The sequence below is a fragment of the Rattus norvegicus genome, chromosome 1 (genome assembly GCF_036323735.1).
Source record: "Rattus norvegicus strain BN/NHsdMcwi chromosome 1, GRCr8, whole genome shotgun sequence".
NCBI lineage: Eukaryota > Metazoa > Chordata > Mammalia > Rodentia > Muridae > Rattus > Rattus norvegicus.
In genome coordinates this window covers 44,479,764-44,497,410 of record NC_086019.1, presented here as the reverse complement: position 1 = coordinate 44,497,410, position 17,647 = coordinate 44,479,764, and positions in this window count along the sequence as shown.

The window sequence follows — 17,647 nt, the reverse complement described above, 5'->3', positions numbered from 1 at the left end:
TAAGGGAAATGCAAATCAAAACAACCCTGAGATTTCACCTCACACCAGTGCGATTGGCTAAGATCAAAAACTCAGGTGACAGCAGATGCTGGCGAGGATGTGGAGAAAGAGGAACACTCCTCCATTGTTGGTGGGATTGCAGACTGGTAAAACCATTCTGGAAATCAGTCTGGAGGTTCCTCAGAAAATTGGACATTGAACTGCCTGAGGATCCAGCTATACCTCTCTTGGGCATATACCCAAAAGATGCCTCAACATATAAAAGAGACACGTGCTCCACTATGTTCATCGCAGCCTTATTTATAATAGCCAGAAAATGGAAAGAACCCAGATGCCGTTCAACAGAGGAATGGATACAGAAAATGTGGTACATCTACACAATGGAATATTACTCAGCTATCAAAAACAACGAGTTTATGAAATTCGTAGGCAAATGGTTGGAACTGGAAAATATCATCCTGAGTGAGCTAACCCAATCACAGAAAGACATACATGGTATGCACTCATTGATAAGTGGCTATTAGCCCAAATGCTTGAATTACCCTAGATCCCTAGAACAAACGAAACTCAAGACGGATGATCAAAATGTGAATGCTTCACTCCTTCTTTAAATGAGGAAAAAGAATACCCTTGGCAGGGAAGGGAGAGGCAAAGATTAAAACAGAGACTGAAGGAACACCCATTCAGAGCCTGCCCCACATGTGGCCCATACATATACAGCCACCCAATTAGACAAGATGGATGAAGCAAAGAAGTGCAGACCGACAGGAGCCGGATGTAGATCGCTCCTGAGAGACACAGCCAGAATACAGCAAATATAGAGGCGAATGCCAGCAGCAAACCACTGAACTGAGAATAGGTCCCCTATTGAAGGAATCAGAGAAAGAACTGGAAGAGCTTGAAGGGGCTCGAGACCCCAAAAGTACAACAATGCCAAGCAACCAGAGCTTCCAGGGACTAAGCCACTACCTAAAGACTATACATGGACTGACCCTGGACTCTGACCCCATAGGTAGCAATGAATATCCTAGTAAGAGCACCAGTGGAAGGGGAAGCCCTGGGTCCTGCTAAGACTGAACCCACAGTGAACTAGTCTATGGGGGGAGGGCGGCAATGGGGGGAGGGTTGGGAGGGGAACACCCATAAGGAAGGGGAGGGGGGAGGGGGATTTTTGCCCGGAAACCGGGAAAGGGAATAACACTCGAAATGTATATAAGAAATACTCAAGTTAATAAAAAAAAAAAAAAAGAAAAAAAATGGGGTTCAGAGCTAAACAAACAAATCACAGCTGAGGAATGCCGAATGGCTGAGAAACACCTAAAGAAATGTTCAACATCTTTAGTCATAAGGGAAATGCAAATCAAAACAACCCTGAGATTTCACCTCACACCAGTGCGATTGGCTAAGATCAAAAACTCAGGTGACAGCAGATGCTGGCGAGGATGTGGAGAAAGAGGAACACTCCTCCATTGTTGGTGGGATTGCAGACTGGTAAAACCATTCTGGAAATCAGTCTGGAGGTTCCTCAGAAAATTGGACATTGAACTGCCTGAGGATCCAGCTATACCTCTCTTGGGCATATACCCAAAAGATGCCTCAACATATAAAAGAGACACGTGCTCCACTATGTTCATCGCAGCCTTATTTATAATAGCCAGAAAATGGAAAGAACCCAGATGCCGTTCAACAGAGGAATGGATACAGAAAATGTGGTACATCTACACAATGGAATATTACTCAGCTATCAAAAACAACGAGTTTATGAAATTCGTAGGCAAATGGTTGGAACTGGAAAATATCATCCTGAGTGAGCTAACCCAATCACAGAAAGACATACATGGTATGCACTCATTGATAAGTGGCTATTAGCCCAAATGCTTGAATTACCCTAGATGCCTAGAACAAATGAAACTCAAGACGGATGATCAAAATGTGAATGCTTCATTCCTTCTTTAAAAGGGGAACAAGAATACCCTTGGCAGGGAAGAGAGAGGCAAAGATTAAAACAGAGACTGAAGGAACACCCATTCAGAGCCTGCCCCACATGTGGCCCATACATATACAGCCACCCAATTAGACAAGATGGATGAAGCAAAGAAGTGCAGACCGACAGGAGCCGGATGTAGATCGCTCCTGAGAGACACAGCCAGAATACAGCAAATACAGAGGCAAATGCCAGCAGCAAACCACTGAACTGAGAATAGGTCCCCTATTGAAGGAATCAGAGAAAGAACTGGAAGAGCTTGAAGGGGCTCGAGACCCCAAAAGTACTACAATGCCAAGCAACCAGAGCTTCCAGGGACTAAGCCACTACCTAAAGACTATACATGGACTGACCCTGGACTCTGACCCCATAGGTAGCAATGAATATCCTAGTAAGAGCACCAGTGGAAGGGGAAGCCCTGGGTCCTGCTAAGACTGAACCCCCAGTGAACTAGTCTATGGGGGGAGAGCGGCAATGGGGGGAGGGTTGGGAGGGGAACACCCATAAGGAAGGGGAGGGGGGAGGGGGATGTTTGCCCGGAAACCGGGAAAGGGAATAACACTCGAAATGTATATAAGAAATACTCAAGTTAATAAAAAAAAATAAAAATAAAAAGACAAAAAAAAAAAAAAACTCAGGTGACAGCAAATGCTGGCACGGATGCAGAGAAAGAGGAACACTCCTCCATTGTTGGTGGGGTTGCAGACTGGTACAACCATTCTGGAAATCAGTCTGGAGGTTCCTCAGAAAATTGGACATTGAACTGCCTGAGGATCCAGCTATACCTCTCTTGGGCATATACCCAAAAGATGCCCCAACATATAAAAGAGACACGTGCTCCACTATGTTCATCGCAGCCTTATTTATAATAGCCAGAAGCTGGAAAGAACCCAGATGCCCTTCAACACGGGAATGGATACAGAAAATGTGGTACATCTACACAATGGAATATTACTCAGCTATCAAAAACAATGACTTTATGAAATTCGTAGGCAAATGGTTGGAACTGGAAAATATCATCCTGAGTGAGCTAACCCAATCACAGAAAGACATACATGGTATGCACTCATTGATAAGTGGCTATTAGCCCAAATGCTTGAATTACCCTAGATGCCTAGAACAAATGAAACTCAAGACGGATGATCAAAATGTGAATGCTTCATTCCTTCTTTAAAAGGGGAACAAGAATACCCTTGGCAGGGAAGAGAGAGGCAAAGATTAAAACAGAGACTGAAGGAACACCCATTCAGAGCCTGCCCCACATGTGGCCCATACATATACAGCCACCCAATTAGACAAGATGGATGAAGCAAAGAAGTGCAGACCGACAGGAGCTGGATGTAGATCGCTCCTGAGAGACACAGCCAGAATACAGCAAATACAGAGGCAAATGCCAGCAGCAAACCACTGAACTGAGTATAGGACCCCCGTTGAAGGAATCAGAGAAAGAACTGGAAGAGCTTGAAGGGGCTCGAGACCCCATATGTACAACAATGCCAAGCAACCAGAGCTTCCAGGGACTAAGCCACTACCTAAAGACTATACATGGACTGACCCTGGACTCTGACCACATAGTTAGAAATGAATATCCTAGTAAGAGCACCAGTGGAAGGGGAAGCCCTGGGTCCTGCTAAGACTGAACCCCCAGTGAACTAGACTGTTGGGGGGAGGGCGGCAATGGGTGGAGGGTTGGGAGGGGAACACCCATAAGGAAGGGGAGGGGGGTGGGGGATGTTTGCCCGGAAACCGGGAAAGGGAATAACACTCGAAATGTATATAAGAAATACTCAAGTTAATAAAAAAAAAAAAGAATAGGAAGGTTCCCCATAGACCCATGTGTTTGAATGCTTGGCCTATAAGGAGAGGTATTATTAGAAGGTGTGATCTTGTTGGAATAGGTGTGGCTTTTTGGAGGAATTGTGTCCCTATAGGGGAAGGCTTTGAGGCCTCATATGCTCAAGCTATGCCCAATGTGTCTCTTAGTCTCCTTCTGTTGCCTGCAGATCAAGATCTAGAACTTTCAGCTCCTTCTCCAGCTCCATGCCTATCTGCACACCACCATGTCTCCTGCCACATTGATAATGGAGAACCTCTGAAACTGTATGCTAGCCCTAAATCCCTGTTTTCCTTTAACTATTAGTGTTTCTTTCTGCCTACTTATTGTTCGTCATTGTAGACCTACATAAGAATGATCACTAATGACCACGTGCCAGAGTCAATATTAGGCTGTCTTACAATTTTCTCTGCCAAAGGAATTAGTCTAATCCTTTTAAATTTAGCCTCAGGACAGTTCATAGGGCAAGGGTAGAAATCAGCCACACTCATTGCCAAAATATCACAAAAATGTTCTCCAAACCAGTGCTAGTATTGTTCCCGTTACTCTAAGTCACCAATGGCAGACCGTAGTAGAATCCAGTTCTATGTCAGTGATGGGAGATTGTCCTTGTCCTTCTCCCTCCTCCCTCTGTGACGCTGAAGAGCTTTAGACTTTCTCTATTTTGCCTTCATTGTTCTCTATGGCATGAGTCCCTCAGATCCAATGTTGCAAGATTTTAATTTCTTTGGATAGAAATTTAAATGGAATTTAAACTAAGTGAAGAAAAATTAACTTCACCTTACTTACAACATAATATATAAAATAGTATATATACTACATCGTCTGATCAAGCAGTTGTTATATGTTGTTTAGATGAGCTTTTCAAATCCAAGTCGCATTAGAAATAGAATAAATAATATATTGTGTGAATCATTCTTGAGGCATGGAAACTGGGTGACACATCCAAGATCATGGAGCATCACTGGGCCCAGCAAGTGAAGAGAGATGTAGAAACTTCCTACTAAGTGTCCATCCTGATCAGACCCCAGCTCTTCATTCTGAGATCTAGTAGAAGTGAAGCCATTGAGAAAGTCAGAAGGAATCATTTTCCCATATCAATATGCACAACAAGACACATCTAAACTTCAGAGCTCACACTTTAGCTCCCAGATTCTCTTCCAAGTGTTCGTTCCTCATTTTCCTTGACTATTTTCCAAAGTGAAACCACATTTTCTTATCCCAGCAGGTTCTGCCTCTGTCCCTCACAGTAGCCCTAATAGCTTAACTGTCAAACAATGGCAGGGTTACAATGAGTCAGAGTGATGTTTGTCCCTTAAGCCACTGAGTCATTCCTAAAGCCCACTTCTTAGGGAGCATTACAGTCAGAGAAGCTCAGATTGGAAGGGACTGAGGACATCATCTGGTCTGAACTTTCCCTGAGGCATAACTCAGTCCTGATGACCACAGACTCCGTCACTGAACTGCCTCTTGGGCCTCATTGTGCTGCCCTCCTTTCTTTCAGCGCAGGTTGCTATTTAGTTCTTGAAAGATTCATTGCTTCCTGGAAGTGGTGAATATGCTACTGAGAGCCGCAGGATCTGAATTAAAATACCTTGTTTGCACATGCCGTTAATGCAAGTCTAATAACTCTGACTCTTAGTAGTCTTCATTTCCAAAGAAGAAATGATCAGGGAACTAAACAAGATTATTCTCTACAGTGACAGAAGTTCAGTGGATAATATTAAAAAACCATCATTATATACTAAAGAATGTAGAATTATTTCCCCTGCCCCATTCTGCTAAACTATTTAAAAATTTCAATGATGTTGCTATTTCCCTAATACCCTGATAGTTCATTGAGTCTCTCTCAAGATTTTCCAATCTCTCCAATAAGCTTTGTGCCTACAGAGCTCTTGTGAGAATGTCTGTGTTCTCTAGCTCAAGGCTGGCTGGTTTCTTTATATAATTCACATAAATGTTCATCATTTCAGGTATCAAGGTAGCTAAACCATTTTGTCTATACTGCTTGACATTTCTTGGATGTAATGTCAAATGAGTTCTCTCATGCTTCCCTTTGAAAAATCCCACATAAGAATTTCCAAGAGTATTAGGGTTGTAAGAGTTCTGATTGTGTTAAAGGCTTCAAAGTGCAGACCTTAAGGCTATTGGGTGTGGAGTTGGAGAGATAATGCAGTGAGTAAGAACTGGTATCTCTCTTTCAGAAATATGACTCCCAGAACCCTCATCAAATGAGTTATGACCATCTATAAATCTAGTTCCAGGGGCTCTGATGGCCTTTTCTGACCTCTGCCACCTACACTCAGAATATCTCTCTCTCTCTCTCTCTCTCTCTCTCTCTCTCTCTCTCTCTCTCTCTCTCTCTCTCCCCCTCTTTCTCCTCTTCTTTGTCTTCTCTTTCTTCTCTCCATCTATCTCTCTTCTCTCTTCTGTCTCTCTTTTCTCTCTCTCCTCACTTATCTCTCCCTCTATTACATTTAATTCTCTCCTTCTCTTTTACACACACACACACACACACACACGCACGCACAAACACACACAGATTTAAAACTTTACTGGCTGGCTTCTGTCTCCTGGGCTTTTCCTGCTTGTAGTCACTCTCAAACCTAGTCATCTTAGGAAGACACAGGAGCAAGCACATATCCAGGCAATTAACCTCCACTGGAATGTTGCTCTTCTAGATGTTTCAGTAGGATTTCTGCTCCATGATTGCACCGTGAATAAACCCTCAGACACTTCAACCTCACAGCAGAGAAGTGACCCAATGTACTACTTGCCACCTGCTCTTCTATTCTCCCTGTTTGATGTCAGCTGCTATACCCAAACCTATTATTTCTTTAACCAATGATTATGAATGTTTATGTGGTCAGCACTTCTCTGTGGAACTTCAAATCTATATAGCTAATGTCTAGCATAGCCCTGGGTATTCTATAATTATTTCCAACCTACGTAAATTCAATTTTATTAAGTACCTGAAAAAATACATATTATAGATGAATATCAATATTGAATATTTAAGGCTCTGGGTCAAATTATATTGTAATGCTTTTGCCCCCTTCTAAAGAGGCAAAATCATTCACGTGAGTCATGTCAGAGAGAGCACCATGAGATAGCATCTAGGACAATTTGCTCTTTGTTGCTTGGACTCTTAAAAATGATTTTAAATTAGCTCATCCCAGATGATTGGTAAGAGCTGGCTGCTGGCCCAGCATGATGCTAAGCAGACGTGTCAGCAAAGAGGCTGAGGAGCCATCATCTCTGGGGTTAGACTGACTGTAGTGCAATCAGATCCTATCTGTTTTCACAATCTCTACTTGCTCCCTGATTGAAATAATATATCACTTGCTAAGCAACCGTGTCTAAAAATGAATTCCATAGCTTCATGTGCAGATTTTTTTTCAAACTGAACTTGGTTTTTTTTTTTATTAAGATTCACATTAAAAACCCATGCTCAACTTTTATCTTCAGCATGAGCTACACAACAATTTCCAGACAAGTGTAATTGAAAATGAGAAGGCTTGGCAATACACGCTAAGACTGATTATTTACAGTACAAAATAAGAATTGGTGTATAATACATTATTCTTCAAACAAAAGGGAGGGGAATGCCTCACAAATCAACAGGATTTAAAATGTTAAAATAAGGGTGTAGAGTTGACTATTAGATAATGCTTAGAAAGGGATCTAAACACATGTTAATCAAGATATCAATTTAACATATTTAAGTCAATAGATGGTATACATAATAGACAAATTTAATGCTGGGGGCAGTGGCTTTTAGATACCTACCTCATACGTTGTTCATAAAACAACACAAGGAGACCAACACAGCACAAAGCACCACATCAATGAAAGGGAATCTCATTGCCAAAACAAAGCTAGAGAAATAGAAGAGTAATTCAGACTATTAACTTTTTTCATATCCAGCATCATATATAGTTTAGAGTCTTTAAACAATAAGAGTCACTTCTCTCATAAGAATGAATGAGATGTTATATAAAATAAAACCAAAGTTAGTTTTAAAGAATTGGATGATCTTTGACTGGAATGAATTCACTGAGTGGAAAGGATAAAGGTTGAAATTATGGGGAAAAAGAGAGTCAATTTACTGGGTAAAATCAGCACATAGGAACTTGGGGTTAAGCAGCCTTTGTTAACATATGATAACAGCATCAGGACAACATCTCTCTCATTGTGAGTTTTCACTCTGTCTGTCTTAATTAATTAATCAATTAATTATACATCCCAATTGTAGTCCCCTCTCTTCTCTCCAACCAGTCCCTCCCTTTTTCCTCCCCTTTCCCCTATACCCTCTCTCTTTCTCCTCAGAGATCCCTACACACATCAATCCACTTTATCATATCAAGTTGTAGCAGGACTGGGCACATCTTCTATTGAGGCTAGACAAGGCTGCGCAGTTAGGGGAAGGGAATCTAAAGGTAGGCAACACAGTCAGAGACAGCCCCTGCTCCTGCTATTAGAGGTCCAACACAAGAACCAAGCTGCACATCTGATACATATGTGTAAGCGGGGTTAGGTCCATCCCATGCATGCATCCTGGCTGGTGCTTTGGTCTTAGTGAGCCGCTATGAGCCCAGGTTAGTTAATTCTGTAAGTTTTCTTGTGGTGTCCTTGACCCCTATGGCTCTTTTGATCCTTTCTTCCCTTCTTCCACAAGATTTGTCAAGCTTCAGCCAGTGTATAGCTGTGGGTCTTTGTGTCTGTTTCCATCAGCTGCTGGTTGAAGACACTCAGATGACTGTTATATTACACTCCTGTCTGCACATACAGCAGGATAAGAATAATAGTATCAGGGATGGGCTCTCTTTCATGACATGGGACTCAAGTTGGGCCAGTCATTCCCTCACTTTCTGTCCCATTTTTATCCCTTCACCTCTTAAGGGCAGAAGAAAAGCGTGTTGAAGGTTTTGTCCCCACCTTAGTATCTGCATCGCTCCATTGGAAGTGCTGCCTGGTTACAGGAGATGACCATTTCATGCTCCATATCCCCCATTGTTAGGAGTCTCAGGTAGGCTCATCTTCATAGATTCCTTGGAGTTTTCATTGTCCTAGATTTCTAGCTTTTCTCAGAGATAGCCCCCACTGATTCTAGTTCTCTCCTCCTCCATATCCCCATTATTGATGCTTCCTGTTCCCCTCTCCATTCCCTCTCCCATCCAGTTTCCTCCTTCCATTCTCCCCAGAAGTCTACCTTTATCAGTGATATTCAAACATCTTCTCTTGGGCCTTACCTGTTACTTAGCTTCTTTGAGTCTGTGGTTTATAGCATAGCTTACCCTGTACTTGATGGCTACTGTTCACTTATAAGTGAGTATATGCCATGTTTGTCTTACATCACTCAGGATATTTTCTAGTTCTATCCATTTGCCTGTAAATTTCATGATATCATTGGGTTTAATAGCTTTCTTTATCCATTCTTAGGTTGAAGGACATCTGGGTTGTTTCCAGTTTCTGGCTATTATGAATAAAGCTGCTGAACTGGGAGTTTCTGGATATGTCATGCAATGCAGACTCATGCGGTGTTTTGCTGAGGCAAGACCCAGGGGAGGACACATGATATTTGGAGAAAGTATAAATAGGACTTAATGAACAGAGACAATGTGCTTGCCCAGCTAGCTTTGCAATGTCTTGTTGGTTTCAGGTCTTCTACAAAACATTGCTTTTGTTCTTAATTGGGTGTTCTACGCAAATAGTAATTATGAGTAAATAAACCCACATCCTGGTTTGCATCCTTGGCTTTTGAGTGCCTAAGACTAGGGGCCTCTGCTAACAGAGCCAAAAGCTCATACCCCTAAGTCCCAAAAGCTGAACTTGAGGCTCTAGACACAGATTGGAGGTCTTAACCAATAGCTTTCCTAGCACTTGGGACCTGGTGTGACCCTTGGCTTCCAGCAACAGGGAGCACCAGGCAGCATTTGCTAGTATTGATGCTTACGTTATTGGCTTCCAGTTTGGGTTTGGTCTAGTTTTTCTCTGCTGTGTTCACATTCCTTTCTGTATAATGGGAATATTTAAACATTATATGTTAGAAATGTGTATATGTCAGGTCTTTGGTAGCAGGGGCCATGCTTCACCATATGTATTTCTCCTTATACATACTACCTGATGTGCTACTGAATTTGACTGATCAATCGTTTAAGAGGCAAATAAATGAGCTACACATAGATTGATCAACGAGTGAGAATGCAAAGTCAGATGAATTTGAATGAGACTAAATTTATCTCATAAGAATAGATAAGAACCACTAGCTTAGCTTTTCTTCTTAAAGTAGCAATCCAATGCTCAAAAATCAGATCAGTTAACTAGATAAGCCATACGTCATCTTGTGGTTCATACATAAATTCCTGAAATATCTCCTTGAAATTATAGGAGTCTAGGTTTCTCCAATTCTGTGCAGCCAAAGGATAGAGTTGACCATTGTCCAACAGTATGTCTTATTGGTAAGTCATGGTTTCGATGACTTGGCTGTTTAGAAAGAATCACAATCACAAATCCTTTCATCTTCTAAAATTACCTTCAGTTGGTCCTTTTTGTTTGCTCTTTTCTCTAGTAGAGGCTTTTTTTAAAAAGAACAATAGCTAGAATGATAGCATAAAAGCATTCAAAGTGACCTTGAACTAAATTGCCCCCATTATCTGTGGAAATCTTGATGAAACTGCCACCAGGATCATTTTAAAAGTATTTTTCTAATTATGGATAAGGAAGCAAATAAGTGTAATATTCTAATCCTGTATGATGAAAATCACCAGGGTGTGATGCTATGGTTTTAAAATCTTTTTAAGCAAAGTTTTGTTTGTTACAACTTTATAAAGCCTATGTATGGTCTTTCCAGCTCACCCTGGGCTTGTGACTTTGTATTTCTTTTTGCTTGAAACAGGGTCTCATGGCTTAGGCTGGCCTGGGACTCATTATGGGCATAGCCTGCCCTAGATCTTACAATACCTTAATGTCTGTTTCTCAAGTGATGGTGTTACAGGTGTGTGCCAACACGTCTAGATTTCTGTGTGGTTTCTTCTCCCACATACAAATTAGAACATGTTTCTGTCTGATTTTTACACTTGGGTAAGGTCAGCTAGGTGTGATCGTATTGTTGAGGAATCAATCTCTGGGAGGTTTTCATCATGCAGAACTGGAAGTCTGTCAGCCATTAAATCACTCCTCCTTCCCATTTCTCCAAGCCCTGAGTAAACATGATTTCACTCTTTTTTTTTTGACTATTTTAGGGATCACACACTAGTTGAATAACACACCTTTTTGTTCTTTTGATTTCTGACAACATGTTCCACAAAATCTCCTTAAGTTTCCTTCACATGTTAACAATACCCTTATCTTAATGGTAAAAAAAGTATCCACTGCATGTGTATGACACACGCGGTCTGTCTACCCAGGCATCCATAGGTATTGAGGTTGTTTCCATGGTAATGCCCATTATGGATATCCTGTTCTTTATTTTCCTTATCTTTGAATGGTGAAGAGCTGCCATGCACATCTGTGTGCATGGATTCTAATATAACATGCATGCCGACATTAAGGGTCAATCATATCTTTCCTGATTCTTCAGGAAAACAATACATTTCTAAATGAAACTAATGGGATATTCTGAGTCTTCAGAAATGGAGGAGTTAATAATAAAGGGGGTGATTAAAACAACTTAGCACAAACACGTCCTTATTATAGTCCACAGCTGTGCTTCAGTACTTTCTGTCAGACTGGTCCTCAGCAACATCAGTTTTTTATCGGTGAGACCCCTAAACCTTAATTCATATTTTTAAACTGCCATGCTTTTATGCACTGCTCTGGGATTACACCCACTCCAATGGCCCCTCCCCCTCATTTCCTTTCCACCCATCCCCTCCTTCTGTCTAGTTAGTCCCCTCTGCCCCCTGTGTCTCTCCTTTTCCTTCATTTTTTTCCTTTGGTTTCTAGGCTCCACGCAGGAAGCCACAGTTTCCGTGTGCTCATGATGCAATGGCCTTGCTGTATCCAGAGATGGTACCTTGCCACAGTCCATCTGATGTGAACAGCAGTGGTACCAACAGACTTCTTAGGTACAAAGTTAACTGTGGAATTGGACTGAAGAATTTGGAATGTGTGTGGGGGTCTTTAGCACATTAGTGACGAGAATAATAAATTTTTCCTCCACAAAACACATTTCCAAAACTTTGTCAATGCCCTAATTACCTTATACTTTCTATGTACTGTATTTAAATTTTGTTCCTGGTGATGATTTTTTTAAAATCAAAATGGGCCAGTTAAAACAAGATGATCAAGATGGACTACCAGGTCATCAAATTTCAGGATGAGTTTCTGTGCTCTGTGCCACAGTAGCAATTTGTGATCGAATTTCCTCTTCATTGAGCTGAATAATAAAATTGACCCACAAACTCACAATGACTCTTTTGCCTAAATCCTGTTCTGCTGTTGCTTTGCAACCATTTCCGGCATATGATGTGAGAACTGGCTGAAGCAATATGAAAACTCTGCACATGGAATGAAGCCCCATCACTATGGCAAAGTGAAGGCCAAGTCAGTCAATATTCCCTCTGTTTTATTGAATCTGGAAGCAGGAAGAGCTATTTCTGTCCCTGGGTTGATCTGTGGGTTGGGTTGGTAAGCAACATCTTTGCATGAACTGTTGACCAAGATTTAGGCAGGCTCTGGAGGCCACCCAGCCCTCTTCAGAACACACTGTGGGTGCTGGCCCTGATCTGGCTACTGAACCAGTGGAAAGGTCACTTTGCTGAGAAACCAAAAGCAAACTGTGGTTTCTGCAGCTCCTGGGCCTTAGCAGGGCCCTGGGGAAGGAGCCTCGTGCAAACAAGTTCCTGCTTAATACCTAGAGTATTTGATTCCTAGCAAAGTTAAGCTTGCTTCTCGGCAAGCCCCGGTCTGCAGACATACACACCTAAGTTCCAAACACTAGTATCTGTGTTCTCAACCATGCTATTTTGATACATTCCCGGCAGTGAGATTGATGGTCCCAAATGGGCCTTGATTCAGAAGGGAGGTAGGTCTCCATTTTATCCTGAAGGAACTCACAACCTAAAGAAGGCAGCAATAATGACTTCAAGGAGACTGCAGCAGCCCTTCCTTGTATATTCAGACGTTGTGTATGCACATAGGTTGCTCTGGTCTCTAGTTCTCAGTGAGTCCAAGACTCTGGTTTGCACTTCTAATTGATGGATGTTCTTGTTTTAACTATGGTCAGACAATGCATTTGAAATTTAAAAATCTGTACCTGTGTTCTAATGACAATATATAATGACATCAGAGGTTATAGGAAAGGACTCTGGGCATTCACTGTTACTCTATAAGGCCAAATCAGTGACAAGGGATACGGCTTCCTAATAATGAAAAGTCAATATATATGATTTTATAGTCATTTGCCTTTTTTTTTTACTATTTTTTCATCTTTATTAAATTGGTTATTTCTTATTTACATTTCAAATGATATTCCCTTTCCCGGTTTCTAGGCCAACATCCCCCTAGCCCTCCCCCTCCCCTTCTATATGGGTGTTCCCCTCTCCATCCTCCCCCCATTACCGCCCTCCCCATGAGAATCCCATTTGCTGGGGGTCCAGCCTTGGCAGGACCAAGGGCTTCCCCTTCCACAGGTGCTCTTACTAGGCTATTCATTGCTACCTATGAGGTTGGAGTCCAGGGTCAGTCCATGTATAATCTTTGGGTAGTGGCTTAGTCCCTGGAAGCTCTGGTTGGTTGGCATTGTTGTTCATATGGGGCCTCAAGCCCCTTGAACTCTTTCAGTCCTTTTTCTGATTCCTTCAACGGGGGTCCCGTTCTCAGTTCAGTGGATTGCTGCTGGCATTCGCCTATGTATTTGCTGTATTCTGGCTGTTTCTCTCAGCAGAGATCTACATCTGGTTCCTGTCAGCCTGCACTTCTTTGCTTCATCCATCTTATCTAGTTTGGTGGCTGTATATGTATGGGCCACGTGTGGGGCAGGCTCTCAATGGGTGTTCCTTCAGTCTCTATTCTAAACTTTGCCTGCCCAGGGTATTCTTGTTCCCCTTTTAAGGAGTGAAGTATTCACATTTTGGCCATCCTTGAGTTTCATGTCTTCTGTGCATCTAGTGTAATTCGAGCATTTGGGTTTATATCCACTTATCAATGAGTGTATATCATGTATGTTTTTCTTTGAGTGGGTTACCTCACTCAGGATGATATTTTCCAATTCCAATCATTTGCCTATGAATTTCATAAAGTCATTGTTTTTGATAGCAGAGTAGTATTCCATTGTGTAGATATCCCACATTTTCTGTATCCATTCCTCTGTTGAAGGGCTTCTGGGTTCTTTCCAGCTTCTGGCTATTATAAATAAGGCTGCAATGAACATAGTGGAGCATGAGTCTTTGTTATATGTTGGGGCATCTTTTGGGTATATGCCCAAGAGAGGTATAGCTGGATCCTCAGGTAGTGGTCATTTGCCTTTAAGGAAATATTTTATTCCTTATAATATAGACTGCATGGATGAGCCATTTACAAACACATAGTTATAAGTGACAATAATTTTCAGGTTTATTCACGCTAATATATAAGGAGTTGGAGTCCTACCTGGATATTATCCATTGAGAAACAAGATCTCTTATTGAGTCCCAGTGCTGGTTCTACATTGAACGGCAGGGAGTGCAAAGTGTCTGTGATAATTTTGCCTGTTTCCTTGTGACTTTTCTTATCAATAGCCATTGCTCCCAGTGAACATGAGTTTACCTTTTCACCCACACAGCTGAATGAACTAACAGCATCTAAACAATATTGCTTTGATTGAAAATTAGTCACATTATACAATTCTAAAATACTTTCTAGTTATTAACAAGTTAACAGTTTTGTCCCAATTTATTAAATAATGTTCAACTACAGAATGATTCTCACTTTTATTTCATTTTTTAAAAAGATTTATTTATTTATTATATATAGGTACACTGTAGCTGTCCTCAGACACACCAGAAGAGAGCATCAGATCCCATTACAGATAGTTGTGAGCTACCATGTGGTTGCTGGGATTTGAACTCAGGACCTCTGGAAGATCAGTCAGTGCTTCACTGCTGTGCAGGTATGTCTGTGTGCTACATATGATCCTAGTGCCTGCTTTATTTCATTTTTAAAACCATGATATGTAATGTTTAAACATATAAGATTACTAAAGTTGGGCAAGGTGGTGCATAGCTTAATCTCAGTACTCAGGAAGATGGAGAGCTGTGAATTCAAAACCATCATGGGATGCATAGTGAGAGTTCTGTCTCAAATGGGTATGTAAGTGGATGTGTGCATTTGTGTGTGCATGCATATGTGTATATGTGTGTGCTTATTACAGTAGCCTCTGATGCAGCCAATCATTTGTCTCAAATACTATTTATAATTTTATTCTCACCTTCAGGTATATTCTTAGTTAGGCCAGCACCACTCTAAGACCTGAGATCTGAAAGTGGGAATGTCCACTATTCTACTCCAGTTATCTTACTCCTTGATTTAGCCTTACTTTCTATTCTTATTTCAGATTCACTCATGGTGGTAAGACGTCCCCTCCCCCCCCGCACTGTCTTTTCCTGTCTCTCTCATCCTTCCTTAGTCTCCTTGTTTTCTCTTCGCATGCTTGTACTTACAAGTACTCATCTCAACCCCAATAACCTTGGCCCACATTCATAAAGGTATGAGTGAAATTCCCTTACATGTATAAGTACAGTGACAGGGGAGAAATTTTTGTGGTAAAATAACAGATCACGACAATTATTTCACGAGCAATCAATTAGAAGCTTACACTGAAGAGCAACTTCTGCTTCAGAGTCTATAGTTTTTAGCACACAGTTAAATACAATGTAACTGGGTAAATAGATCTCTAATGTCATATGCCAAATGGAGAGTCTAAGAGACAAGAAGAAATCTGAGGGATCTATATGCCCCTCCTACCACTGCAACAAATGAGGCAGACTTATCAGCAGGCGTATCTCAGAGCGGAGAACTGAAGTGGATGAACCCATAACCCCGCAGAGAGGAGAAAAGCGAAGGCAAAAGGAACCACATTAGGAAACCGGGGCGAGTGTCCAAGGAAGAGAAGCAGAAGGAGTACCATTGTGTGTGTGAGAATGAGAGAGGCTACCTTATGAAAAGAGATGTGTCTTGCAGGGGATTTGCAATTACACAGGTGAAAGAAAGAGACAGACCGGAGAAATGTTCTCCCAATAATCGGGGAGAGAAAGCTGGTAGCCAAAGGCAGATGCCTCTAATATGTCCTTCCCTTTTTCTGTTTAAGAAAAAAGAATGTGCAAATGCTATTCGGGAGCCAGACAGGCTACTGTTTGAGTTGGCTATACCACACATATAATCGGCAGATAGGTACTGGAGCATGCTTTCTTCTCATATTGAATGTACCGTAGTGTGCTGTTCTAATCTTAGTAATTCGTGGATGTGATTATGCACTCCTTGGGGCCCATCTCTAATATATTCTGCAAGACAGAAATTCCGTTAGTCTATCCAGAAGGAGTGTATGTTATTATTAACATTAATGTGGCATATAATAGTGTTTGCAGCAATATATTGTATAGATATTAATGTAAAATATTAATAGCAGACAAAATATCACCTTGTTAACTAGCATGGATCAATTCTCTTTCATTGATATAGAAATATTTAAAAGCTAAATTGAAATATGCTACCCCAAGACTTACAAATATAAATATAGTCAAGGTATCTAGGAACATAAGAAATCAACTTACCACAATAATAACTAGATATCAAGAAAATCAATGCTCTTCACCAACCCATGGTGGCTCAAACTGACAAATGCTATAGACCGATTAGGGGACAGTCACCTTCATACAATGTGTACACTAATTTATAAGTGAAGAAGGATTGTAGCCAGGCCTCATAAAAAATACATCCCAAAGGAAGTGAAAATCACCTCTGTGTTATTTATTTTCTCCTTTCTTTCCCCCCATGCTCTTTTTCTGAAACTTCTATTTAACAGACATGAGATTTTTATATTCATTTTTCTGCAACCAGTGTTTTAACTTCTGATTCAAGCCCAGCGTTTTCGGTCATTTGCTTGATTTTTGACAGAACCTTTTATTAAATTTTACTTATTCATTGAACCTATTTTTGTGTGTGTGGCACTGGGGTTGAAGCAGGGTCTTGCATACCGTTCTACCACTGGGCTGCATCCTCACCTCCACAGGGTGTTTGACTTTATCTTAGGCTGTGTGTAGTCTGGCATCTAGCTCCTTCTCTCTGCATACGACTTCTGCTCCTTACTTGTACTGTTTTCCTGATTACCTCTGAGATGTTTTTCTTTTGCTCTCTGGCATTTCTTTCTCATCTTTATTCATCAAAAACCTACTTTGATCTTTCCTTCATGAGATTTTCTTCCAATGCTGGGAAATCCTTGGCTGTTCTGTCCCATTTTGGCTTTTACAGTGGCATCTTCTGCCCAGAACTTAGGACTGTTGGAGAAATAATCAGGAAAGGGAAGGGAAGACAAAGACGGAGTAACTGGAAGCTTCGCTGGAATCTCACCTTCCCACCACTTCCTTATATTATGACGGTTTTCTCCTCTGTGTTCATTTTACCGTTTTGAAAACAAGCAGATGAAGAATAGCTTTCACACAGCTTCTGCGTACACTCCTGGTTTTGGGTTGAGCCTCTGACCACCTTCCTTACCCTTCCTCTTGCTCCTCCCTTCTGCTCTTGTGGCTTACTTCTGTGACCCTGCCACCTCATTTCCTTGGAGACCACTGTGCACCCAAGTTTGATGAATATGCCAGTCAGTCTTATCTCCACGGAGGTCTATGTGTGCA